Source organism: Monodelphis domestica, chromosome 5 (genome assembly GCF_027887165.1).
Source record: "Monodelphis domestica isolate mMonDom1 chromosome 5, mMonDom1.pri, whole genome shotgun sequence".
Classification (NCBI taxonomy): Eukaryota; Metazoa; Chordata; class Mammalia; order Didelphimorphia; family Didelphidae; genus Monodelphis; species Monodelphis domestica.
The window spans coordinates 7,871,895-7,899,464 of record NC_077231.1 but is presented as its reverse complement, the minus strand read 5'-3'; positions in this window follow the sequence as shown (position 1 = coordinate 7,899,464).

Sequence of the window (27,570 nt, the reverse complement as noted above, 5' to 3'; positions counted from 1 at the left end):
GGCTAGACAACTGCAGTTACATGACTTGCCCAGAGTCTCACAGCCAAATTCAAACCCAAGATCATCTTCAGGCCTGGCTCTCCACCTTCTGAACCACCTAGCTATCCCTTGAATGGATCTTAGTGATCATCTGGTCGAAATCCCTAATCTTTCAGATGAGGAAATTGAGGTCCCCAAAGGGATAATGTCATAGAACCCATTTATGATGGAGCAGAGACGAGAACCCAGTTGAACTGCAGATTCAAGTTATTATTGTTTTTATTGGTATTTTCAGCCCAGTCACTTTTCATGGTAATTTAGTTCTATTTGGCAAAGGTCTGTTAAGCAATGATTGTTAGTAGCTAAAGCAGATAGGTATTACAATGGATAGAGAACAAGACCTGGAGTTAGGAAGACCTGAATTCAAATCTGGCCTCAGATACTTTTTAGCTGTGTAACCTGGGAAAATCACTTAATGCCCTTTGACTCAGTTTTCTCATCTGTCAAATGAGTTCGAGAAGGAAATGGCAAACTTCCTCATTATTTTTGCTGAGAAAATTCTAAATGGGGTCACAAAGAAACTGAAACTGAACTGAAATGCCTGAATAACAACAAACTGTTAGCAAAGCCCCTTTATGGTTGTTAAGGGGAAGGAACGTTTAGAGATGTTATCCCTGGCCTTGTGGAGCTCAGATATTAGAAATTTTTATACTCCCTCTTACCTCCGCATTTTAGCAGCAAATGGGTTTCACTTGTCCAAATCACAGACAGCTCATACTTGAATGGAAATCTCCTCCTAAAGATATCTGACACCTGGTCACCTAACTTCCTCTAAAGGATCCTGGTGACATGGAACTCACTACTTCTAGAGACAGTCCATCCCACTTTTACACAGATCTTCTGGACCTTACAAAGCATTACATAAGTTGACATCGTGTTATAAAATGAGATCTCTAGTTTATCATAGTCCTTTAATGATGGTAGCCCAAACTGAACCCAACACTCTAGATGTAGTCTAGCAAAGGAAGGTGATGAGGAGACTATTCGCCTTCTAAATTCCTTCTCAATATAGGAAATAGGAAAGCATTAGATTTTCTGATTTTCAGGTCACATTGTTGTTTCAAAGAGAACTTGAAGTCTACTGGAATTCTTGGGTCTTTCCTCAGAAATTAGCTTCCACTCACATCTCCTTCATTTTGTACTTCTGCAATTTATTTTCTTAATCCAACTATAAGACTTTATAGTCTCCTAATTAAATGTCATTATATTGGATTTTGTCCATTAATGTACTGTTGAACTTGAGTAGACCATCCATAATCCTGGTCATCCTTCTAACCCTCCTGCCATCCACAAATCAGGAAATCTTCATATGTGGAAGGAGGAAGGGGAGACTGAAGGCTATGCTATAACAGCATCAGTTGAATGAAGTAGGGATTCTTGAGCTAGGGAAAAGTAAACTTAAAGGGGAAGGTTCAGTCACTGCTACATGGAAAGGGGATTATACTTGGCAGAGATAATCTTCTTTAAAAAGTACTAGCTTCCTCTTCACTGAAGGCTCAAGACAAATAGCAGCAGACCACTTACTTGTCTGGAAAAGGGAAAGAGTTCTCATCCAGGCCCTGGTCAGACTAGATGGCCTATGAGGTCCATTGAAATTAAAAGGTTCTGTGGTTCTGCATGGCCCCATGGCCCAAGAATGAAGGACCAAAGTATTTCCTAAAAGTGGAAGAGAAGCAGATTTCAGTTGGAAGAGGGGAAAAACTTTCTAGTGATTATTGTTGTTGTTCAGTCATTTTCAGTTGTGTCCAGGACTTCCGGTTAAGATGGCGGCTTAGAGAAAGCTAAAGCTCAGATCTCCTGAAAACCCTTCCGGACCGATCTCAAACGATAAGCTCCTAAGGCGCCGAAATTCAAAACGATCAACAGCACAGACCCTGGGAACCCTCCTCCTGGACCTGGACCCGGTTCAAAAGGTATGGCTCCCCTCAAAAGCCAGAACCCAAGATCCCTCGGACCTCAGGGGTAGGAGCGCAGAGTCCAAGGCTCCCAGAAGCCGCAGCCCGGCCGGGCTCAGAGAGCAGAACCCTCAGGGCCTTCTACAGTCCCGGTGAAAGTTACTGCCTGGGGCTTCCGCTGCAGAGAGCTGGTCGAAACAACAGCAACCCTCAGGGCGGGCAAGACAGCCTCACGGGCTGGATCCTGCTATCCAAGTCTCAGTGAAAGTCCTTGCCCGGAGCTTGGGAAAGCTGCAGCCCATCCCCCCGCTGGCCTACGAAACAGCCTCACGGCCAGCGATTCTGAAGGCAACTTCCGGAAAGCGAGCCGGGGGGAGAGTGTGGCCTCCTGGTCCGACCCTTCCATTCCAGTTCCAGTGAGGCATATTCAGTTTAACCCAGGGAAAGCTCATAGAACTATCTGCCCAGGACTAAAGCCTCTGAACACCAGAAAGAGACAAGAAAAACTAATCCTCCACATTCAGAAATGGCAAACTCCACAGAACCACAGAATCCCCAAAATACCAAGAAAAATAAGAAGAAAGGGGCGACTTTGGACACATTCTATGGAGCCAAAATACAAAATACAGAGCAGACAGAAGATAATATAAAAGAAAATGCTCCAAAACCTTCCAAAGGAAATGGAAACTCTCCACAAACCTATGAAGAATTTGAATCAGAAATGACCAAAAAGATGGAAGCCTTCTGGGAGGAAAAGTTGGAAATAATGCAAAAGAAATTCACGCATCTACAAAGCCAGTTTGACCAAACTGTAAAAGAAAACCAGGCTTTAAAGGCCAGAATCAGGCAGCTGGAAGACAACGATCGTGTAAAAGAGCAAGAATCAATAAAGCAAAGCCAAAATACCAAGAAATTAGAAGAGAACATAAAATATCTCACCGACAAGGTGATAGATCTGGAAAATAGGGGGAGAAGAGAAAATTTAAGAATAATTGGACTCCCAGATAAGCCAGAAATAAACACCAAACTGGACATGGTGATACAAGATATAATCAAAGAAAATTGCCCAGAGATTCTAGAACAAGGGGTCAATACAGCCACTGACAGAGCTCACAGAACACCTTCTACACTAAACCCCCAAAAGACAACTCCCAGGAATGTAATTGCCAAATTCCAAAGCTATCAAACAAAAGAAAAAATCCTACAGGAAGCCAGAAAAAGACAATTTAGATATAAAGGAATGCCAATCAGGGTCACCCAAGACCTTGCAAGTTCTACTCTGAATGATCGTAAGGCATGGAACATGATCTTCAGAAAGGCAAGAGAGCTGGGTCTCCAACCAAGAATCAGCTACCCAGCAAAACTGACTATATACTTCCAAGGGAAAGTATGGGCATTCAACAAAATAGAAGACTTCCAACTTTTTGCAAAGAAAAGACCAGAGCTCTGTGGAAAGTTTGATACCGAAAATCAAAGAGCAAGGAATACCTGAAAAGGTAAATATTAAGGAAAGGGGAAAATGTTATCTTCTTCTTTTACTCAAACTCTCTTCTATAAGGACTACATTTATATCAACCTATGTATACTAACATGTGGGGAAAATGTAATGTATAAATAGGGGGTAAAGAAAGACCAAATAGAATAATCATTCTCACACAAAGATTCACATGGGAAGGGGAGGGGAAGAAAACTCCTATAAGAAGGAGAGGAAGAGAGGGGGGGGGGGGTTTACTTAAACCTCAATCTCAGGGAAATCAGCTCTGAGAGGGAAAAACATCCAGATCCATTGGGATCTTGAATTCTATCTTACCCAACAAGGGTAAGGAGAAGGGAAAACCAAGGGGGGGAGGGGGAGAGGGAGAACAAAAAGGGAGGGAAAGAGAGGGGGGAGGGGGAGGGAAGAAAAAGGGAGGGACTAAAAAGGGAAACATATCAAGGGAGGGGACAAGGGGCACTGTTTCAAAGTAAATCACTGGACTAAAAGGTAGAGCCGAAGAAGAAAAGGTTAGAATTAGGGAAGGCAATCAAAATGCCAGGGAGTCCACAAATGACAATCATAACTTTGAACGTGAATGGGATGAACTCACCCATAAAACGTAGACGAATAGCAGAATGGATTAGAATCCAAAACCCTACCATATGTTGTCTTCAAGAAACACACATGAGGCGGGTTGACACCCACAAGGTCAGAATTAAAGGATGGAGTAAGACCTTCTGAGCTTCAACTGATAGAAAGAAGGCAGGAGTGGTAATCATGATATCTGATAAAGCCAATGCAAAAATAGACCTGATCAAAAGGGATAGGGAAGGTAATTATATTTTGTTAAAAGGGACTATAGACAATGAGGAAATATCATTAATCAATATGTATGCACCAAATAATATAGCACCCAAATTTCTAATGGAGAAACTAGGAGAATTGAAGGAAGAAATAGACAATAAAACCATACTAGTGGGAGACTTAAACCAACCATTATCAAATTTAGATAAATCAAATCAAAAAATAAATCAGTTGTGTCCAACTCTTTGTGATCCCATTTGAGGTTTTCTTGGCAAAGATTCTGGAGAGGTTTGCAATGTCCTTTTCTAACTCATTTTACAGATGAGGAAAATGAGACCAACAGGGTTAAATAATTGGCTCACGGTCACACAGCTAGTGTCTGAGGCCAGATTTGAACTCTGGAAGGTGAGTTTTCCTTAATTTCAGATTCAGCACTATCTACTATGCCACCTAGCTGCCATCTCCTAGATACTAAAGTTGTCTAAAAGGGGGATAAGCCATTTACTGAGGTGTCAAGATCCCCATTGCTAGGAGGCTTCAAGCAAAGACTGGATGATCATTTGCCCATCATGTTTGAGGGGGATACAAATTAGAATAAGTGGTCTCAGAAGGTCCTTCCAATTCCTACATTCTGGAATTCTTTGTTAACTGAAAACCCTAAGAGTAGAAAGTGACTTGTCCAAGATTCCACAGATAGTAGTAGAACCCAGATTGTCCTCACTGTTATTTTTCCTTTTCTTCTTCAAAACATGTATGTATTCAAGCATGTGGCTTCTAAATGTGAAATTACTTCTCCAGTGTCCCTGCCACTTCTGACTTTATAGAGAATTTTGTCTCAGGTTTTCTCTCTTTTCATTAATATTCTTCATCTGACTGCTGGAGGACATTCATTTTCCAGGCCTAACTTCATATTATATCAAAACCTTAGAAGCACACGAGTCCAGTCTATAGTCCTAAATAGTCTGCCAGACCAAAAAGGAGTGAGCTATGGAAACACAGGGTCATTGGCCAAAGCTGCTTGACAGCCCAATGACCTAATTAAGAACTTAAAGTCTAAAGCTTAGACAGAAACAATAGTGTGACCCTGTGGTCTCTGTGGGGCTTGCTTAGTCACTCTTTTTGTTACTCTGTCTCCTAATCCCTTCATCTCTCTCCTTTCAAATACTCTCCCCTCCAGATATTCCTTTCCCATCTACCTATCCATTCACTCTCATGTTGAAAATCCCATTCCCTTCTATTCCTGCCTACTCATTTTCATCTATCTCTATCTCTTCCTTAACCTTATATCTCTAGTCCCTAATCCCTATAATAATTTCTATTCTAATCAACCCATCCTTCCTATTCCTGTAACATTTCCACTCCATTTCCACTTCTCTTTCATCATATGCCATATCTACCCTCTCATTTTCTATCTTCTTCCATTCCTCTATAGCTTCTCTTCATTATCTAACCAATCCATGTTCTCTCTTAGATGCTCTTCCCATGTACCTAATGATTAGTATATCCTTCTCTTTGACTTGATGTCAAGTTGATGGTAAGGGAAGAAGTTTGGAGCTTTCTGTGTTTATATACACTCATAAGCATAGGATTAGGATCCAGACTATTAACTCCCTCGTTTATCAGAATAGACCAGGGACAGGAAAGAACTTTGCCAAGGTTGCACAGGTAGTAAATGTCAAAGCAATATTCAATCCCAGATTCTCAGTTGCTAAGACTTCTTTTCTGGGAATAAAGGGAAATTATCTGGCATGCTGAGAGCCTTGGATCACATAAGTTCATAGGTGAGTTTAGCATTCCATTTCACCTAATAGAATAAACTTCCCTACTCAGCCAGATATGCTAATAGGAAAAACTCATTTGGAAGATGTAATCCCTTGACCTTTTATGTTATTTCATAAAAATATCCCTCCTTACCACCTCATACCTAGCAAATTGGCCAATATGACAGAAAAGGAAAGTAATAAATGCTGGAGAGATGTGGCAAAATTGGGACACTAATGCATTGCTGGTAGAGTTGTGATTTGATCCAACCATTCTGGAAGGCAATTTGAGATTATGCCCAAAGGGCACTAAAAGACTACATGCCCTTTGATCCAGCAATACCACTACTGGGTTTGTATCCCAAAGAGATAGTAATGAAAAAATGTTGGTACAAAAATATTTATATCCATGCTCTTTGTGGTGGCAAAAAATTGGAGATGAGGGGGTGTCCATCAATTGGGGAATGGCTGAACAAATTGTGGTATCTGTTGGTGATGGAATACTATTGTGCTGAAAGTAATAAAGAACTGGAGGAATTCCATGTGAACTGGGAAGATCTCCATGAACTGATGCAGAGTGAAAGCAGTCGAACCAGGAGAACATTTTACACACAGACTCATAAACTATGGCACAATCGAATGTAATGGACTTCTCTACTAATTGCAATGCAATGATCCAAGACAATTCTGAGGGACTTATGAGAAACAAGGTTATCTACCTCCAGAGAAAGAACTGTGGGAACAGAAATGCAGAAGAAAAACATATGATTGATCACACAATTTGATAGGTATAAGATTGGGGATGTTGACTTTAAATGATCGCTCTATTGAAAATATTAATAATATGGAAATAGGTTCTTAATAATGATACATGCATAATCCAGTGGAATTGCTTATTGGCTCCAGGAGAGGGGTAGGTCTCCCTTTTCATCTTGGATACTGTCAATTTGGTTTTATTCGTTCCTTTTTTAATTAGACTGACTAGTACTTTGTCTATTTTGTTTTTTATTTGTTTTTTCAAAGTACCAGCTTCTAGTCTTATTTATTAAATCAATAGTTCTTTGACTTTCAACTTTATTAATTTCTCCTTTGATTTTTTTGGATCTCTAATTTAGTCTTCATCTGAGGATTTTTAATTTGTTCGCTTTCTAGTTTTTTAATTTGCATGCCCAATTCATTGACCTCTGCCCTTCTTAATTTGTTAATATATGAATTCAAGAATATAAATTTCCCCCTGAATACTGTTTTGGCTGCATCCCATAGGTTTTGAAAGGATGTCTCATCATTGTCATTTTCTTCAATGAAGTTATTAATTGTTTCTACAATTTGTTCTTTAATGAACCAGTTTTGGAGAATCGTATTGTTTAATTTCCAATTAATTTTTGATTTACCTCTTCATGTACCCTTACTAATTATTATTTTCATTGCATTATGATCTGAGAAGGTTGCATTTATTACTTCTGCTCTTTTGCACTTGTTTGCAATGTTTTTATGCCCTAATACATGGTCAATTTTTGTGAATGTACCATGTGCTTCTGAAAAGAAGGTATATTCCTTTTTGTCCCTATTTATTTTTCTCCACATGTCTATTAACTCTAATTTTTCTAAGATTTCATTCACTTCTCTTACCTCTTTCTTATTTATTTTTTGGTTTGATTTATCTAGTTTAGATAGAGGAAGGATCAGGTCTCCCACTAGTATAGTTTTTCTATCTATTCCATACTTGAGCTCCACTAGTTTCTCCTTTAGAAATTTGAATGCTATGCCATTTTGTGCATATATGTTGAGTACGGATATTTCCTCATTGTCTATACTGCCTTTTTTCAGGATGTAATTACCTTCCCTATCTCTTTTAACTGGATTTATTCTTACTTTGGCTTTGTCAGATATCATGATTGCCACTCCTGCCTTCTTTTTATCAGTTGATGCCCAATAGATTTTACTCCATCCTCTTACTTTCATCCTATGCATATCTACCTTCCTCATATGTGTTTCTTGTAGACAGCATATGGTAGGGTTTGGGATTCTAATCCACTCTCCTATTCACTTGCATTTTATGGGTGAGTTCATTCTATTCACATTCACAGTTATGATTACTAGCTGTGTATTTCCCAGCATTTTGATTTCTACTCCTGGTCCTGCCTTTTCTTCTTTCACTATTTCCTTCTATACCAATGTTTGTTTTTAATAAGTCCCCCAAGCTCCCACCCTTATTTTACTTACCTTTCTACCCCCCTTATTATCCCCCCCTTATTTTCCCTATAGCCTTCCTAAAATTGCCCCCCATCCTCTCCCTCCCTTGTACTGCTTCCCTCCCCACCAATCCGTTTGTTACCCTTCTACTCCCCTATAGGGTGCAAATCTATTCTCTGCCCCAATGGATTGGATTGTTCTTCCCTCTTTGGGTCAGTTTCAAAGCAGGTAAGAGTTGAATATTTCCCATCTCCAACCTCTTTACCCTTCCAGTGTATTGATGTTCTCCCCCCTCCCACCATGAGCATCTTTGTGACATATAAATTTACCCCCATTTGTTTCTTTTCCCATTTCTTTTAGTATTAACCTCTTTTTTAAGCTCTAGTTGTGTATATATATATACACATATATACATATGTATATGTATTTATGCATGCATATATCTATATACCTATTTATGTCTTGTCCTTTCATCCTATACAGTTTGTCACTGTTCCTTCTAAGTCTAATTCTTCTAGCTAGCTGCCCAGGTGATAACAACAGTTTTTAAGAGTTACCAATGACCTCTTTTCTTATAGGGATACATAACATTTTAACTTACTGAGTCTCTTTTTTAAAAAAAGGGTTTTTGTTTTATTTTGTTTTGTTTTGTTTTTGTTTTTCCCTTTTTGACGTCAAATTTTCTGTTCAGGTATGGTCTTTTCTTTACAAATTCTTGAAGTTCTTCTATTTTGTTGAATGGCCATACTTTCCCCTGTAAGAATATAGTCAGTTTTTCTGGGTAGTTGATTCTTGGTTGTAGTTCCCTTGCTTTCTGGAATATTATATTCCATGCCTTTCAGTCCTTCAGTGTGGATGCAGCCAGATCCTGTGTTATCCTCACTGTGGTTCCATGGCATATGAATGACTTCTTCTTGGCAGCTTATAATATCTTTTCTTTGGTCTGATAGTTCTTGAATTTGGCTATAACATTCCCGGGTCTTGTCAGTTGGGGATTAAGTACAGGAGGTGATCTGTGGATTCTTTCAATCTCCACTTTCCCTCTTGTTCTAGAATATCAGGGCAGTTTTCTTGCATGATTTCCTATAGTATTATGTCCAGGCTTTTTCTTTTGTCGTGGTCTTCTGATAGACAAATGATTCTTAAATTGTCTCTCCTTGAACGATTTTCTAAATCCTCTGTTTTGTGAATGAGATGCTTCATGTTTTCCTCAATTTTTTCATTCTGTTGGTTTTGTTTTATAGTGTCCTGTTGCCTTGTGAGGTCACTTAATTCTAGTTCTTAAAGACTGGATTTCATCACTGGCTTTTTGGTCATCCTCCTTCTGGTCTGACTTTCTTTGGAGGTCATCTTTCATCCTCTTTACCTCATCTTTCATCTCCTTTGCCTCATCTTTCATCTCCTTTGCCTCATTTTCCAGCTGGTTGATTTTGGCTTTCAAGACACTATTTTCTCGTTTTAGTTCAAGTGCTTCTGTTTCCAGATGACTTATCTTAGTTTTTAAGTTCTATTCCCAATTGTCTTCAGCCTCTCTTAATTGTGTTTTGAATTGCATTTTGAGTTCTTCCAAAGCCTGTATCCAATTCGCTGGGATTTCTGATTTATTGTTTGCTGATCCATCCCCATCTGTTCTGTTCACTGTATAGAAGCTGTCTATTGTAATTTCTTTCTTCTTTTTCTGTTGTTTGCTCATATTCACTCCTTCTTTACTCCCTGTATTTGTCTGTGCTCTTGCTCCTCTCATTTTTTTGGTTTTGGAGGCTTCTGTGAGTCTCCCCTCTTGGAGCTTTGACAGAAGATCTCTAGGTACAGTCTGTGGGGAAGAGTTGTTGGGGTTTGAGCTTCCCTGTTCTCTGGAGGCTTTTGATTGGATTAAAGTCCAGCAGTCAATGAGGGAGGGGTGTAGAGCCTGGGATTCCCTGAGTTCTGAAGATTTTTGATGGGATTAAGTTCCCCTGGGTTGGGCTGGGTGTGCTCTGAGGACAAAACCTCCTGGGAGGCTGGAGCAAATATTGAGGTTCTCCACAGCTCTGGCCAGGCTGCCAGCTCTATGCTCCCTCTCCAGCTCCTTTCCCTCCATCTGGGTTTGACACTCTGAGCTTGGCACAGCCCTGCCCACAAGGTACATTCTCCAGACTAGCATGTTTGCCTGCCCAGAGGTTTCCGCTGCCACTCAGCGCTCAGCACTCTAGGTGGACAGGGGGAGGGGTCCTGGGGCCTTCCTTCTGCCTTCCCCTTAAACCCGAGTGTTCTCGGATTCCGCTTGTGGGGGGGGGCATACCTTTTGAATTGAGTCCAGCAGGAGGGTTCCTTGGCTCTGTCTTGTTGTTAGGGTTGATTTTCAGTACCCTAGGATCATTCAGCTTGTGATTGGTAAGGAAGGGTATTCAGAGGTATGAACTTCTGCTCCTTCTAGGCCACCATCTGACTCCATCTCCTCCAATAAATAGACATTTTTAAAAAATATCCTTCCTAATATAAGTATGTGCGTTAGCCCTCAGGAAAGTGAGCGTTTATGAACTCTGCATCCAGTTGTGTAGAGATAGGTGCCCTGAGCATGTCCTCGGAGTTGAATGTGGCCCCAGAGACTTAGAGTCAGTCCTGAATTCTCTAGCATCCTTGGGAATGAGCCCTTGAGAGTCCTTTGAATCCTCAGAATATGTCCCTTTAAGAACAAAAGGATTTAATTTAATTTCTTCTTTTAAGATAGAAATCTTCCTAAAATATAATTCACTTTCCTGTCTCTTAAAACACAGGCATCCAGACATCTGATATGACCTCTCTAGGCTTAGAGGCTATTTGCCACTGTGCCTCATACTGCCTTAAATCCATGGTACCCCATCTCATTGCTAGGCTGGGAGCTCTTGGGGGCAAAATCCTTATTTTTTGTCTTCCCAGGAGTATGGACCCTAGGGCTTTACATCCCAGAGATGTTCGATAAACATTTCCAAGTCCAGAAGCTAAAAGTAGGAATAATAAGTGAAGCAGCATGGAAGCCAAGTTAACTTCCTGCCTAAAATAATTCCAAAAACTGAAACTGTACAATATAATGGATTACCTCAGGTGGAACTGAGGAGGTAGCTAGATGGTACAGTGGGAGCACTAGGCCTGAATCAGAAAGACCTAAGCTTAAATCTGGTCTCAGATACTTGGTAACTGTGTTATTTTGGACTTAACATCTTTCTGCCTCAGTTTCCTCAACTATAAAATGGGGATATAAATCATGCCTACCTCCAGGGTTGTAAGGACCAAATGAGGTAATATTTATGAAGCACTTAGCACAGTACTGGCAGCACATAGTAGGAGCTTAAAAATACTTGTTTCCTTTCTTCCTTTCCTATTGGTAGTATATGAGTGGGGAATTGTTGACCACTTGTCATCTGGGGTAAAGAAGGAATCATTGTTCATATATAAGCCAGATCTCTAAGGACCCTTCTAATTCTCTGCCCCTGAGAACCCTCCTAGCTCCAGGCTTCTGGGTGGTCCTAACCTATGCTGCCCAATCCAAGTTGTTTTTTCCCACCAGTTATTTTCTTGCCTCCCTCCCTACTAGAGCTGGTAATTGGTTTTGTCCACACTTTGTCTTTTAGCCCCCACCCCCCAATAAGTAGATATCACCATTCACCTACAGGTTTGGAATCTCTTGACCAGTTACACCCAATTTACTATGTTTACCAGAGTCTAAATGTTCATCCATCATCCTGGGCCACCAACTAAGACTGGTTACCTTCTTGGTGGGAAGGGTAGTGAGACACAAGGGGTCAGGCTCTTCAAGGAGAACAAGGGCAGCCTTATTTACAGACCAACTTGGAATGTCTCCTGAGGTCCCACATTATTGAACCAACTTCCGGCAGTTAATTACATCCAGAGGGCACTGCTTTAGTCATCATCAGCTGTCTAAGGGCTGAGCTGCATCACAGAGGGTCTCATGCAAACAGGATGGAAAAAGCAGTGTTCTGGCTTAATTAAAATGGATTGTTTTTCTTTCCTCTCACTTAGAGCCAATATCTCTGTGCAAAGATATCCTACTCTAAGTTCCCTTGGGGATTGGCAGCAAGAAGATCTCAGTTTTTACCACAACATTTTAAATGAAACTTGATGGCCTAACTAGCCTCCAACTATTTTTCTAAGGAAGCCTCTTCAGAAAAGAATCAAGGCAGTCCCACCTACAACTCCCCCCCATGCTATTGACTCAGCAATTCCTCATCACCTGTGGCAGAGGGAAATAGCCTGGGTAGATTTCATTGGCTCCCTTTGTAAAGAGATGGCTGATATTTCTTAGTGTCCACTTATCTCCTCTCTTCTCCTTTTCACTTCTTTTCTCTCCTCTTCTCTCTCCCTCCAGTTCCCTCACCACTCATCTACCTCAATCTCCTGTCCCTCTATTTTCCTCTCTCTTCCAGCTCTCTGTCTTTCTTTTCTTCAACCTTCTTTTCCTCTTCTTGACTCATTTCTCCCCTTCCTTATCTCCCTCTCTCTATCCAGATATTTCCGTTATTTCCCCCATTATTCCAGGAAGAAGTGGCCACCCAAATTCCAATGGGCATCAGTGACATTCAGGGCAATGGCAGCAGGTAGTCATTTCCATGCTCTGTGTGTGTGTGTGTGTGTGTGTGTGTGATCTTATCACTGGTGGCATTGCCTCTGTGAAGTGTGAATCAGACTTTCTTTGTCTAGCATCAGCAACTTTAAAATTGATCAACCAAAACTGGAAACACCCCTACTTAACACTTTGTAAGCCATCAAGTAAGAGAATTCACAAGTCACTTACTTGGAAAGCTCCACCCTTTAAATTCAATTAATCAGAAATTTGTGAATCCCATGATAAAAAGTTGACAGCTTCAAAGGATAAGAAGTGAATCCCACAGATACTTCCCCCCTGGGCAGTTCTAGGCAATTTGGAAACTGATTGGCCCCTGTGAAGAGGGGAAGGGACAAGAAAGGACTACAAAAGTCCTGAACTTCTTCAGCTAAGAGGCATCGTCATTGTCGCTGTCTTCTTTAGTAGTCATCTTTGACTAGTGACCTCCCTCTTGGAGGTAACTTGGGACTTGGACTACCTCTTGGGTCAGTGAGTAGCTGGCCTTCATTTTCTGGTTTCTGGAGAGAGATTAGTTTTGGAGAGGCCTTCCTTCTTGGAGGAGGCTGTGTGGATGGAACTCTACATCCTCCAGTCAAGAGTTAACAAGCCCTGTGGGAGCACTTGAGCAATATTTAGTGTGATAGGGTAGACATATTCTCTACCCGCTTTTTGTATTTCTCTACTTTCACTCTTTCCACCCTTTTGTAGAAAACCTATTAAGTCATTTTGACTTGAGCTATAATATTTTAAATCGGAACCCACTAGATTATTTTAGAATTCTCATATATTTAGACAAACCATTAATTTAATTCCTTACACCTCCTTCAGCACAGATCTCAGCTACTATACATCTTTGCCTCCTGGATGATAAATGGGCCATTGTTCCATCAATTCAAGTCAAGCATTCATTCATTTCCTGCTCAGTGCAGAGCAACAGGGATACCTGACCAAAAATGTATAATCCTTCCCCTCAGGGAACTTACATTCTACAGCATAATGCACAGAATAGTAAATACAAAATCTATATGAAGTAACTTCATGGTGTTCCAGGACCAGGAGAGGCTTTGTGAAAGAAATAGATCTATGGAGGGTGCTATGGATTCCAGAAAATGAAGGAGAGGAGAGAAAACAGCCCCATGCCTTAGATTTATTCCCCTGAAAAAAGCCTATTGTGAAATTAGAATCTTACCCCAAAAACTACAATTCCCAGAAAAACTATGATTCCCAGGAGTTCACTCAGTTCATGTCATTACTTGCTGATGTAGACAGGAGATAAATTGGGGGAGTTCCATGTCTAGCCTTCTTTCCTTCCTGTGTCACAGTTTTGATGAAGTGGGCCCTTTTGAGCAGGTAGATTAACCTAGTCACATGGTTCTATTTTGTCAGATAAACTTTAAAAATATAATACTTGAAGTACTGAACATTAATTTAACTCTTACACTATTCATGTCATCTGATCATTTATCTGTCTTCAAATGGCTCTTAGGCTTATAAATATAATCAATCTTTTCTATATCTTTGAAATGAGATCTTTAGAAGAGAAACACTGCAAAGTTAACTCATTCCCTTTTCTTTTTAGCTGCATTGATTTTGCTTGCACAAAACCTTTTTAGTTTTACAAAATCAAAGTTAGAATTTTATCACTTACAGTTCCTTCTATCCCTTCTTTGATCATAAATTCTTCCTAGATCTATAGATATAAAGTAATTTCTTACTTGTTCTAATTTGTTTACAATGTGACCTTTTGTATATGTCATATCCATTTGGAGCTAATTTTGGCATATTTGGTGTGAGGCGCTGTTCTAAACATAACTTCTGCCACGCTGTTTTCCAGTTTTTCCAACAATTTTTGTCCAATAATGAGTTCTTACCTCGGGAGTTGGAATCTTTGGATACAGCCTTATAGGGTTTGGATTTTTCCCTTTGGTAGAGAAGGTAAGAAGTAGAGAAGAAATGCTTGTTAAAAGGAACAAATAGAATAAAAAATTAAATAAAATTTCAAAATACTCTTTTTAGAAAGAGCATGAGATCTAAGGTTCTTAGAGTCAGAGCTGAAAGAGATCTCAGAGGTCATCTAGTCCAACCTTAATTGACAAAGAGAAAACCAAAGTCCGGGAACTTTACCAATCATTGACTGGATTTGTTAGCCAACAGACAAGTTTCAAAATCATGGTTCAGCCCCAAAAATACGTGACCTCGGGAAACGTACTGCCCCCCTCTTGGCCTCTGCTTCCCTATCTGTGAAAGGTGGATGTTTGACTTGTTGATTCCAAAGTCTCCTTCAGGTCTCAAAGACTGTGAACTTGCATACATGACTTTTCTCACAAGGAAGAAAATTGTTTAGGAAATGCTTTTAAACCTAACAGTGATGCTGGAAACAGAGCTACTAGTGCTTTGGCCTAGGGAGGCATGGTGACATGGGGGGGGGGGCAACCACTTGTTTTGGAGCAATATAATCCCAGGTCTGCTCTCTACCACTTGAGGGACCTTGGCCAAGATGGCTCATGACCTGTTCTGGGCTTCATTTGCCTCACTAGCTGAGATCCAGCTGTAAATCCTGTAATCCTCTAGTTGTTTTTGTGTCCAGAGTTAATGGGTTACTTTCTGTCTCTGGGACTAATCTGTGACAACCACACCAGCACTCAGAGCAGTCAGCTGCCTGAACCAAACTGGCTGAAGCTAGCTGGTCATTTCTGCCGCCAACTGGCGGATGTTTGGGATCACTGGAAGTGGTGGGTGTGTATAACTTCAGTGGAAGCTGAAGGAGGTGATGAGGCAGCTCAGAATATAGCAGCCTGATGAACTGAGGAGTGGAAGGGGCTGAGCTGGCACAGACATGCACATTGAGAGGAAGCGAGAAAGCTGAGGTTGGACCAAGAGCCAAAACTTCCGTGAAAATCATAGCTAAGTTGACTTGAACACGAGTGGGTTTGGGCATCTTTCAGCCACTCTTTACTAAGCACAGGATCAGGCTGACCACGATTCCCACCCTAGCATCAGAGAGTGCTGACTTCACCCAACCTTGTACATGCTTCAAGCAGACGATTTTCATGGTCACTCAGGCTAGGTCTGTGGCTAATGAGCCCTGAAATGTATCAATGAAATCTGTAGAATTGGTAGGGTAACTGCAAGTGTGGACTAATCCCCAGTACTCAGCAAGGAAATATCAGAAGCAAAACAAATATAATCCATCCTATTTTCACATCAAAACATTGTCTCATATAACTTGAAATTCTCATCAAGAAATAATTCCACAGGGGCAGCTGAGAGGCTCAATGGTTTGAGAGCCAAACCTAGAGCTGGGAGGTCCTGGATTCAAATTTGGCCTCAGATACTTCCCAGATGTGTGACCCTGGCCAAGTCACTTAACCCCCATGGCCTAGCCCTTACCACTCTTCTGCCTTAGAACCAATACACAGTATTGATTCTAAGACAGAAGGTAAGGGTTTAAAAAAAAGAATGAATTCCACATTTACTATTTGAGAAGGACAATAACCCTAGCAGAGAACTTTTCTCATGAAGCCATTATAATTGCTAGAACATGGAAACTTTACAGGGGGTTAACCAATAGAAATGATTCACTCCACCTATATTGTCACCAGCTTTCAGATCCAGCTGAAATAGGAATTCCCTCTATGTCAGACGTGACAAGCGGGTGTCCAGCCTCTGCTTAATTTCACCATCCCTTTCACCTTCTACCTCCTGGACCAACTCTGCTCCTGGGTTTGCTGTTTTCACCATTAGCATCTAAGTTCTGTGAGGGCAGATATTGTCTCGTTGTGGTGTTTTTATCTCATGTAGCATAGATTGGCACACAGTAAGTTCTTAATTAATGCTTTTTCATTCAATCACTCAAACATAATAAGTGCAGAGAAAAGGCAAAGAACAATTTTCTGACATCTAGGGGGAAATCACCTGGCTTCTTAATCTGAATTCAGAAGGAATTCAATAGGGAAAGGGTAAGAAAGGTGGAGATTCTAAATCACAGGCTGCCAGGTCCATGAAGACAACAATCATGTCCTAGATTCCACCACCACCACTTTGTCTTCTCTTTGGACAGAACAAGCATTGTGTTTCCAATGGAAAGAACAGTGAAATGGAAGACTCTCCATTGGGCATTGTTTTGTGTGAGTCCCATCACGTAATCTAAGATCATTCCTCCCTTGGATTCAAGGAATCAATTTAATTTTATACTGGTACCCACTTAACACCACCGGCCCCTTATGCTTTTAACTAAAAAAAAGGTCAAATCATCAGCCCTCAGAAAGGACAGCTCATTTATCATCCTTTGATAAAAGTGTCAAGCCCTAATCTTGGGCACTCCATGCCAGGGCCGCACAATGAAAGGTTAATGGATTCAGAGCCCTGGCGTTATCTCAACAAGCATGTAATGATGCCTCCAAGCAGACATTTCAATTTCCATCTAGTTCCATGGAAGAGGAGCTGGTGATTTGCTCTCCTAATTACTCACTTGGGATGGTACTCAACCTGAGAAGTGATGTCCTGTATAGGTCAAGATCAGTCCTTGGAAGTCCTCATGATACCAAGAATCTCGTAGACTGATGAAGATGTTGCCTCTAGGACCCAAGCCTGGAAAGGCTAAGACCATGAAGTTACAAACTACATCTACCCCTAATAAATGAGCACCCACTATAAAAATGGTGAGGATGCTAGGTGGCTCAGTGGATAGAGCACTGACCTGGAGTCAGGAAGATCCAAATTTAAATTTTGCCTCAGACACTAGACCAGTGATGGTGAACCTATGACACAGGTGCCAAAGATGACACACTCTCTGTGGGCACGTATGCTGCCCTTACCCACACACACACCAGTTAGTTACTAGAAAGCCAGAGGGATAGTGGACCTGTTTCTCTTCCCATCTCCATGCACCTGAGGACATTCCTCACTTCATCCACCCCCTGTCCATCAATTGCTAGAACATGGAAACTTTACAGGGGGTTAACCAATAGAAATGATTCCCTCCCCTGTCTAGGGTAAGGTACTAGGGCCATGGGGGGGAGGGGCTCACATGCTACATGAGGGTGTGGCATGGATGGCATCTTATTAAATCTATGGTGAAGGTGATGCCTGTGGTAGGGTTGGAGAGGAGCTAGGTTTGAGGGGAGCATATCTCATATCATGGCACATAGCTGGAGGGGAGCAGAGCAGGAGGGAAGCAGAACTGAAGGGGAACAGAGCACTGAGGCCACTCTCCTTACCCTCTCCAGATAGGCCTCTCATCACCTGCCCCTTTGTCCAGCAGTCCTATGGGAGAGCTGCCTCCCTCCCTTGTCCAGGGTAAAGGGGGGCAGAGAGGGGGGAGTGACATGGCACTCATTCTCTGGGGGAAGTGGGCACAGCACTCATTCTGGGGGGGGGTGTGGGAGCAGGGCCTAGCTCTCTTTCTCTAAAAGGTTCACCATCCCTACCTTAAGAAAATATCTCAGTCTCTAGAGAAAGAAATGGCCAACCACTCCAATATCTTTGCCATGAAAACCCATGAATAACATTGGTGTGTTATGGTCCACAGGGTCACAATGTGACCAAATATGAACAAATAGAACTGGTGCATATGGAGATCAGGACCAGAAAAAACAATCTTTGTACCAAAAGCAAAAAAAAAAAAATCTGGGAGCAAATGGCATGAATCTTCATTTTAGTGGGAGGTAACAGAGATCCCAGTAAGCAAAATCAATCATTAATCAATAAACATTTATTAAATGCCTACTATGTGCCTGGCACTGTACTGAGCACAATGATGCTGAGGAAACCAAAAAGTTGGGGAGATACTGCTTTTCCAGGATAAGAAGAGATCAGTGCAATCAGTACCCTCACAAGTTTGGCATTCCCAGAGAGAAGCTCCAACTGTTTCACCCTAGTTTCAGGTCTGATGTGAATAATCATTGAGCTTTATGGACTAGAACAAAAGTGAATGCTCCATATTTTTCACATTGCTCAGCTTTTTTCTCCTTTTCAGTTGCTCCTGAACTAATAGTTAGCCCCAAAGGGCAAAGAAAATTCCATGTTATTATTTGTGCTCATTATTTCACCATTGAGATCCCAGCAAGCTATGTCCCCTAGAATCTCAGAAACTCAGAGTCACAGTCTTTGAAATATTAATTTACATTTCAATCATCTTTTAAGGTTTAGAAGCATATTCCTCACAACTGTTCTGTGGAAGAGATAGTGCAAATATTATTACCCATTTTAGAGATGACAAAGCTAAGGATGGAGGGGACGAAAAGAATGACTTTTGGTCACACAAAAAAGTAGCATCATAGACAGAAACCTAGATATTTTACTCTGAAGTCAAAGTCTCTTTCTAGTATACACACTGAGTGGGAGTTGCTTGTGGAAAGATTTTAGCTTAACCTAAGTGAAAGATTAGAGCCATCCAAAAGTAGGCTGGGCTTCCTTTGAAGGTAGTGAGTTTCCTTTCACTGGAAACTTTTATTCAGAAGATAAATGGCCAATTGCCAGGATGTTGTTGAGATGATTCTTATTCAGGGACAAGTGGACTACTGTTAGATTAAAATTAATATCTTCAAATTTTTATTTTCCATATATTTATTAATAATCACATGAAATAGAAATGGTAGATAAACATAGATTTAAAGTCTCTTTCTTACTCTAAGTCTGACAACGTGTAGCTCATCCTGCAGGATTCCCCATCCATCTCACCTGCCTGCTCAGGGAAGTAGTGACCCCAGTGGGCTCCACCCACACCCTTTTATTTTCGTTCATGGATGCAGTGCTGGCATATGAAAAATGGGATGAGCCAGGTCAACAATCAATCCAGGGGGAGGGAAGGCTGCTTTCCAATATCTCTCTCTTCCATACTACACACTACCTGACCTCTGAGATCCCTTCCATTGCTAAGGTTTATGATCCCATGAATTTCCAAAATACTAGAATCTTATGATGTTTCAAGTTCTAGTATCTCAGGATTGGAGGACCTGGTGGTCCTAGAGAGACAGTGAGATAGACAGACAGACAGACAGACAGAGCATTTACTAATCACTTGTTATGTACTAGGTATTGTGCAAGGTGCTTGAGATATCTGCAAGACAGTCCCTAACATTAAATACTTTATGGTCGAATGGGAGAAGACAACCCATAAAGGAAGGCTAGAAACAGGAAGAGATATACCTACATGGGAGAAATGTGTCAGACAAAGAGAAGAAGAAATTTGTAGAGAAATCACAGGTGGGAATATGGTGAAATATGGCTGGGTCCTTACAAATAGTGGAGATCCCAGGAAAGGAGTTATCAATCAGAAGAGGAGAGCTTCAGGTTAGAGGGTTCTCCAGAGTGACAATATAGTAGGAAAGGAAGAGGCATCAAGAATCCCTCTATACAGCTTCCATGATGGGGGTCACTGGCCTCTGCTGGAAGAGCTCCATTGAAGAGGGCTCTCTTCATGCATCAACCCCTCAGGTAACTTGTAGAGCACGTGTTGTTAACAGTTGTTTGATTTAATGCCCAGAAGCATTAGATCCCCAGCCTCCTATGGCAGTTCTTGGCTCTGATGCCCCTCGGAAATAGTCCAAGATCCCTGAAGGAATCATTGACAGGAGAGTTCTCTAGTGGCCTGAGAAACTGACTCCCAAAATGCACCCCATGGAGCAGAAACATGGAGAGAATCTGTGTAGCTCATTTCACAACCCTCTGGCAAGGCCATCCTGAGAGCAGAGCATCTGGGAGCCATGTGAAGCCTTCTGGTTCAGGAGCTTCTCTGGCTGCAATAAGGTAGTATTCTATGGCTTCCTGGCCTCTGCTTTTTAATGCAGATTAATTACCAGTGTTATTGGATATTGAATAAATATCACACAGATGTTAACAGCTTGGGAAAGACAAACAGGGAAAGTGTAGAAAATCAATTTATTTCTCATTATGCAAGTGTGTGCACATGCTCTCTCTCTCTCTCTCTCTCTCTCTCTCTCTCTCTCTCTCTCTCTCTCTCTCTCTCTCTTTCTCTCTCTCTCTCTCTCTCACACACACACACACACACACATATTATAAGTGAAAAAGTCCTTAAGGGTTCTGGTTAGTCATTGCTCCTTTAAAAAAAAACAGAAATGAGATGGGCAAAATGTAGCTCCTACCTTTATCATTTTGTCAACCTCTATCTTTATTTCTCTATTTCTCCCTCTCTATTCTCCCTTGTCTGTCTCTCTATCTATCTCTGTCTCTAACTTTCTTATCTTATCTTATCTATCTTATCTCTCATTGTCTTTTCTCTACACTCAACCACCACTCTACTCTAACAGGTTCTCGTCCTCTTTTCCTGGGTCTATTGTAATAGCAAAATTAAAAAAAAACAAAAAAGTACATATTACCTTGGTCATGTTTGGGGCTCAAGCTTGGTTGTGTTCATTACACCTATGCAGTGCTCAGCTCTGTTTCCATCATTGTGTACATTGTTTTCCTGGTTCTGAGTGTCTCATTTTGCATCAGTTCAGATGAATCTTTCCCTGCTTATATGTATTCTCCATAGTAATTTTTTTCTTGCAATGCATTAAAAATTCCACTGCATTCATGAGCCACAACTTGTTCATTCATTTGCCAGTTGATGGGCATCTGCTTTGTTTCTATTCCTGCAAGGGCTGCTGTGCATATTTTGGTATATATGGGATTTTCTGTCTTTGACCTCAGTGGGGATAACTTAGAGTGAGAAATATGACTTAAAAAGTATGGACATTCAAGATACATGCAGTGATAGTCTATCTTCAGTCACATAGCAAATTTTTATAATAAATGTTTATCATTAAGAAAAAATAGTTTGGACATTTTAGTCATTTTCTTAGTTTTGTTTCAAATCACCTTAAAAAAAAAAAAACCCTTACTTTCCATCTTGGGATGAACACAACGTCAGTGGTTTTACAGCAGAAAGGTGGTAAAGGCTAGGAAACGAGAGTTAAGTGACTTACCCAGGGTCACACACTTAGGAAGTGCCTGAGGCTAGATTTCAACCCAGGAGCTCCCTTCTCCAGGCCTGGCTCACTACCCACTGAGCCATTTAGCTCTCCTAAATTTTTTTTTTTAAATAAAGATTACATGGGCAGTATTCTCATGACAGATGAGAAAGAGAGATTCGAAATGGAACAGTTAAAAGGACATTATAAAATGGGAATTATTAAAATAGTCACTGTAAAATGTGAATAACGTATTCACCACCTGGCTTCCAAGAGTGCTGTGAAAAGCATTATATAAATCTGAAAGTGCCACAGAAATTGTAGTTGTAAAGTTAATGTTGTTGTTGTTAGATAATGATGAATAAAATCCTGGGAAGGCTTCAAACAAGGAGAGAGATCACATCTGCCTAGGGAAGCTTTGGCCATCCTGAAGGCAATGGTTCTTCATTAAACAATTAACTCTGGGAATAGAAGTGTAAACTTCTGTGTACAACTGATTAATTTCTTATTTGCTCTTGCCTGCCATTACCTGGCATTTAGCCCTTAGAGATATCTAATGGTAGTCTTGTTAAAAGCAAAAAGGCTGAGCTTTTTTTAAGTAGCAATGAAGAGAGGGTTACAATTCAAAAAAGGGTGTCAGAAAAGATCTTTCTTGACTGACAGAAAACTACTCCTCATGATGGAGATTTTCTGACACACCTAATTAGAAAGTTATAAGGTATATTTATTTGGAGGTTTAGAAGCTATAATGTCATATTTTACTGCCCTCTGTGCTTCAGTGATTTCCCTTCTCCATATCTTTGCCCACATCATTTTTTCATCCTGTCATGGCCTTCCTCCCCCCTCTTTGTTGAAGTATTCCCATATTAAAGTCCAAGCCTCCTATGCCAGGAATCCATCCCTGACCTTCTCCACTTAATAACCTGAAGTTGTATTCACCTTTTGGGGGCTTCTTTGTCACCTTAATAACATACTAAATTTGATGCTAAAATCCACCACATTTTTTCCTACCAAAATTGTCATCTAACTATACTTTTCTTATCCTGGTACTGATTTTTTTTATCCCAAGGGTAACTGCATGACCTTGCATAAGTCAGACCCCTCTTTCACAGCTAAGGGGCACCACAATGGATAGAACATTGGCCCTGGAGTCAGCAAGACCTGAGTTCAAAACCTCAGACATTTATCAACTGTGTAACCCTAAATGTTACTTAATTTTTGTCTTTCTCAGGTTCCTCAACTATAAAATGGAGGTAATAGCATTTTCCTGCCAGAGTTGTTGTGAGGATCAAACAGAATAATATGAATAAAGAATTTAGCACAGTACCTGGCACATAGTAGGTATTATTTACGTGTTAGCTATTTATTATTATTATTAACAAACTTAGGGAATTGGCCTTGATGGCACCTAAGTTTTCTTCTGGCCCTAAATCTAATATCCTCTGCTCCTAAGAGTTTACATTCTTAGGGGGCAGCTGGGTAGCTGAGTGGATTGAGAACCAGTCCTAGAAATGTGAGGTCCAAAGATTCAAATCTGGCCTCAGACATTTCTTGGCTGTGTGACCCTGGGAAAGTCACTTTACCCCCCACCCATTGCTAGCCCTTACCACTCTTCTGCCTTGGAACCCAATACATTATATTGATTTTAAGGTGTAAGGTAAGAGTTTTAAAAAATTTTACATTCATCTCAACCAAGATATATCTTCTTGGAATCAACCAATCATCCCAACTTATCAAGAGTTCTCAGTGATGATTGTATCTTCCAAAATGTTAGCTTTTCTTCCCAATTTTGAGTTATATGTAAATGAGATGAGTATATCGAAATATGATTTTGGTATATGAAGTCGGTAATGAAAGGTTGAGGTCTCATACATTGATACAACATTTTTTCTTAGAAAAAGAGCCAAACTTGAATATCTCAAGCTGGGACTCACCACCTTCCCTCCCTACCTTTATACCTACCTCTAAGACTCCAAGAAAAGGCTAGATGAGGACTTCACAGGGATGTTGGAAGGGTGATGAGAATTCTTCATCTGTGAATTGGACTGGAGGCTCCCTGAAGCCCTTTGCAGCTCTGAAAATTGGTGAATCTTTGATTTTGGGCCATAACTGATGAGCAGGAATTTAGAAGCAGGTTCTTCCCTTCTTAATTAGCCTGGGACTGGTATTAACTCATCAACCCAGTTAAAAGATAACCATTATGGTCATGGTCAGATTTGTATCACTAAAGAATAGCACATGGCAGCTTTGTACCCTTGAGCTCAAGCTTTGTACTATCCAGCTTTAGAAGAAAGATAAGAATCCTCGGAGACAGACATGAAGAAGGAGAGCATTTGAGGCACAGGATGCAGCATAGGCAAAGGCAGAGAGTCAAGAGATGAAATATCAAGATTAGAGGGAAACAAGAGGACCAGTTTGACTAGAATATAAAGTACATAGAAGGGAAGAATACAAGATAAGGCTGGAAAGGTAATTTGGAAATCAGATTGAGGACTTTAAATCAGAGGCTGAAGAACTAGAGGTTTTTCCTAGAGCCAGTGAGAAACCAATGAAAATGTTTTGGTCAGAGGAGTTGAGAGAGAGAGAGAGAAAGAGAGAGAGAGAGAGAGAGAGAGAGAGAGAGAGAGAGAGAGAGAGAGAGAGAGAGAGAGAGAGAGAGAGAGAGAGAGAGAGAGAGAGATGGATATAGACAGACAGATAGATAGATAGATAGATAGATGGATGGATGGACGGATGGACAGACGGACAGACAGGCAGATGGACAGACAGGCAGACGGACGAACAGACAGACAGACAGACAGATATATAAGCAACTAGGGGACACAGTGAATAGAGAAGTGCTGGACCTGACCTCAGGAAGATGTAAGTTCAAATCCAGCCTCAGAAATTAGCTAGGTGACCCTGGATGAGTTACTTAACCTCCATTTCCTTTAATTTCCACAGTCATAAAGTGGAATAATAATAGCAACTACCTCTCAGGGCTATAGTCAGGATCAAATTGGTTCATATTGTAAAGCCCTTAGTCCAGTGCTTAGCACATAATATCCACTTGCTAAATGCTTCTTTTATTCCTTTCTTCACAGATAAATAGTGGCTAGAAATCATATTTCTAAGTGCTTCCTTCATGCCAGGCCCTGGAATTACAAATACAAGCAAATCACATAGTCATGGTGAGATCAGTGCCTTAGCAAGACTATTATGGCTGGTGTACAGAAGATGGAAAAGAGAGAGACCAGAACCAGTGGGGCTAATTAGGAGACTCAAAGAATAATCCAGCCCACCAAAGAGAAGGGTCTTGTGAGCAGAAAGAAGGGATAGGGATGAAAGAAGTCAGAGGAGGTAGGATCAACAATGTTTGCTTGTTTATTGGTTATGGGAAAGGGAGACAAGAAGGAAGGAAAAGTCAAGGATGCCTGAGAGATTAGAAAGCTGAGTGACAAAAAAGAAAAAACAAATAAGGGAGCATGTGGGAGGAAGGGGTCAGAGGAGAAAGGGAATTATTGTATTTTGGACTTGTTTATTTGTTATGCCAGTGAAATATCCAGTCGGAGATGTGGAACAGGTCACTGAAAAGCAGGACAGGAGCATACAGGAGAGTTTAAGGATTCACATAGGTATTTGTGAGTCATCTGCACAGACAATAATTTAATCCACTGGAGAAGATGAGTCAATGAGGGAGGAGAGAAAAGGTCTAAGAAAGGATCAAAGCCAAATTTGAAAGGCCCCCAGACCTTCAGAAGCTGAGAAATAGGCGAGGAACCACTAAAGGAAAATGAGGAGTCATCATGAAAGAGAACCAGGAGAACACAGTTCCATGGAAGTCAAAAGAGGAGAGATAGATGATCCAGGAAAATGGAGCAATGAAGGGCATCAAAAACTCTGTGTAGGTGGATGAAGGCTAGGGAAAGGTCATAAAAATCTGAAATTGGGATAATTAGAAATATCAAGATCAGTAGTCTTGAGATTAGAGGAAAGGGGAGGGATTGGAACAAGTTCTTTATCCACTCTGAACCTCGGTTTCCTCATCAGTAAAATAATAAAGCTAGGTTAAATTATATCTGATGTACTTTAATACTCTAAATTCTATGATGATTTACCAAGCTGATAAGAACCAGCCACAGGCTAATCTCAGTAGACTCCTTATCCTTTAAATAGCTGACATTTATGTCATACTTTGGAGTTTACAACATCCTTTAGAAGACAACATACCTGAGCGTGTGGTCCTGAGGCTTTCCCTATGTCTAATGGCACAGGGATTTGCCAGGAAAGAGGGAGAATGTTCAGAATCTCAAACTATGCATATTGTGTTTTGGCTTTTGCCAGACAAGTTCAAATGAAATTTGAATTCACAGATGTGATCTCCATCAGCGAACAAGAAAAAAGTTGTTGTGTCTTACCAAACAGCAGCTTTGCTACAGATCTTGTGCTGTGACAGAGTATGCTGAGCTAGGAAGAGGTAAGGAAAGTAAGTCACTGAGCATCTGATCAAAGCTGACAAAGTAAGCAGAGAATGAGGAAATATGGTCTTGTTGGATATTAAATTATAAGGGGAATGTGAATAGATGAGGAATTAAGATCATCACTGCTACGGAGAGCATGCAATGAAATTAAACGTTTTTTTTTTTTAAGATGGCCAGTTCATTATAAGGGAGCTAGTCCATTTAGGAGCTAAGACACCTTGCAAACCAGCCTACATGAATTATCCCCAGTACCTGTAAAGCTATAACTGATGGCATTGTTTATACGACAGGTACACATTTTTCACAGTTAGGAGAAAGCAGAGAAAAAGCCATCGGATAAAGACAATTATTCTCAAGTGGGAAATTATTGTATTTTCAGAACAATGTTTCAGGGCCACAATTACAGGGCGCCAAGGAGGAGTGTCTGGGGGCTGCGTCAGGAAACAAAAGAGACAGAAATTCCTCCCTGGATATGTAGCTGAATAGCGTACCAACCAACGCTAAATCAAACCACTGTCTGGAGGCAATGATCAACGGATCCCAGGGCGGGTGGGGAGGAGAGAATTGGAGAGATAAATTCCAAAAATGAAGGACAAATCCATAGCTCCAACCTCCATCCATTCTCAAGTTTTAAAAAATAGAAGAGGTCTGAGGGGACAGATTGAATATTAACTAAGAGTATTCAAACGAGTTCTGGTTTTGAAGGCAGAAAGCCTTCTCTGCTTGCCTTTTGGATAAAATTCAGGGTCCTTCTAATTGATGCTTTTCTCTGGCTCCTGACACAAATATTTCTCTTTGTGGTTTTCCCTCATTTCTCCTAATTCTGACTTTCCAGGAACCAAGCAGAATAACATTAATTTCTCTTCAGCATAAAAGTCCTTCAATTTTCCAAAAATAGTTATAGTCTTCCCTTCTCCAAGCCAAATATTCCCAGCTCCTTCAAACAAGTCTCATATACTTTGAGGTTGAGAGTTCTCACCATCCTGGTCATTCTATTCTGAATATATTCCAAGAGATCAATGACCTGCAGATTCAAACCAAGTCACTTTAGGTCACTCTAATCCATTTCATCCATACTCAGTTCATTTCATTCCAAATCAATTCAATCCAACTCACTTTTCCTCAACCTTCTGTGTGTTCAGCTCTGAGCTATGCTAAATGGATACTAGATAGAAATCTGGGCCTGGATACTGAGTTCAAATCTAGTCTCAGTCGTTTACTAGCTTTGTGACCCTGGGCAAGTCACTTAATTTCGCTCAGCCTCAGTTTCCTAAACTATAAAGTAGGGATAATAATATTGCCTACCTCATAGGGTTAATTAAATAAGATAATACTTGTTAAAGACTTCAACACGGGGGGTGGGGGTCACTATATTGAGCTCACTATATTGAGAGCCAGGCCTGGAGACAGGAGGTCCTGGGTTCAAATATGGCCTCAATCACTTT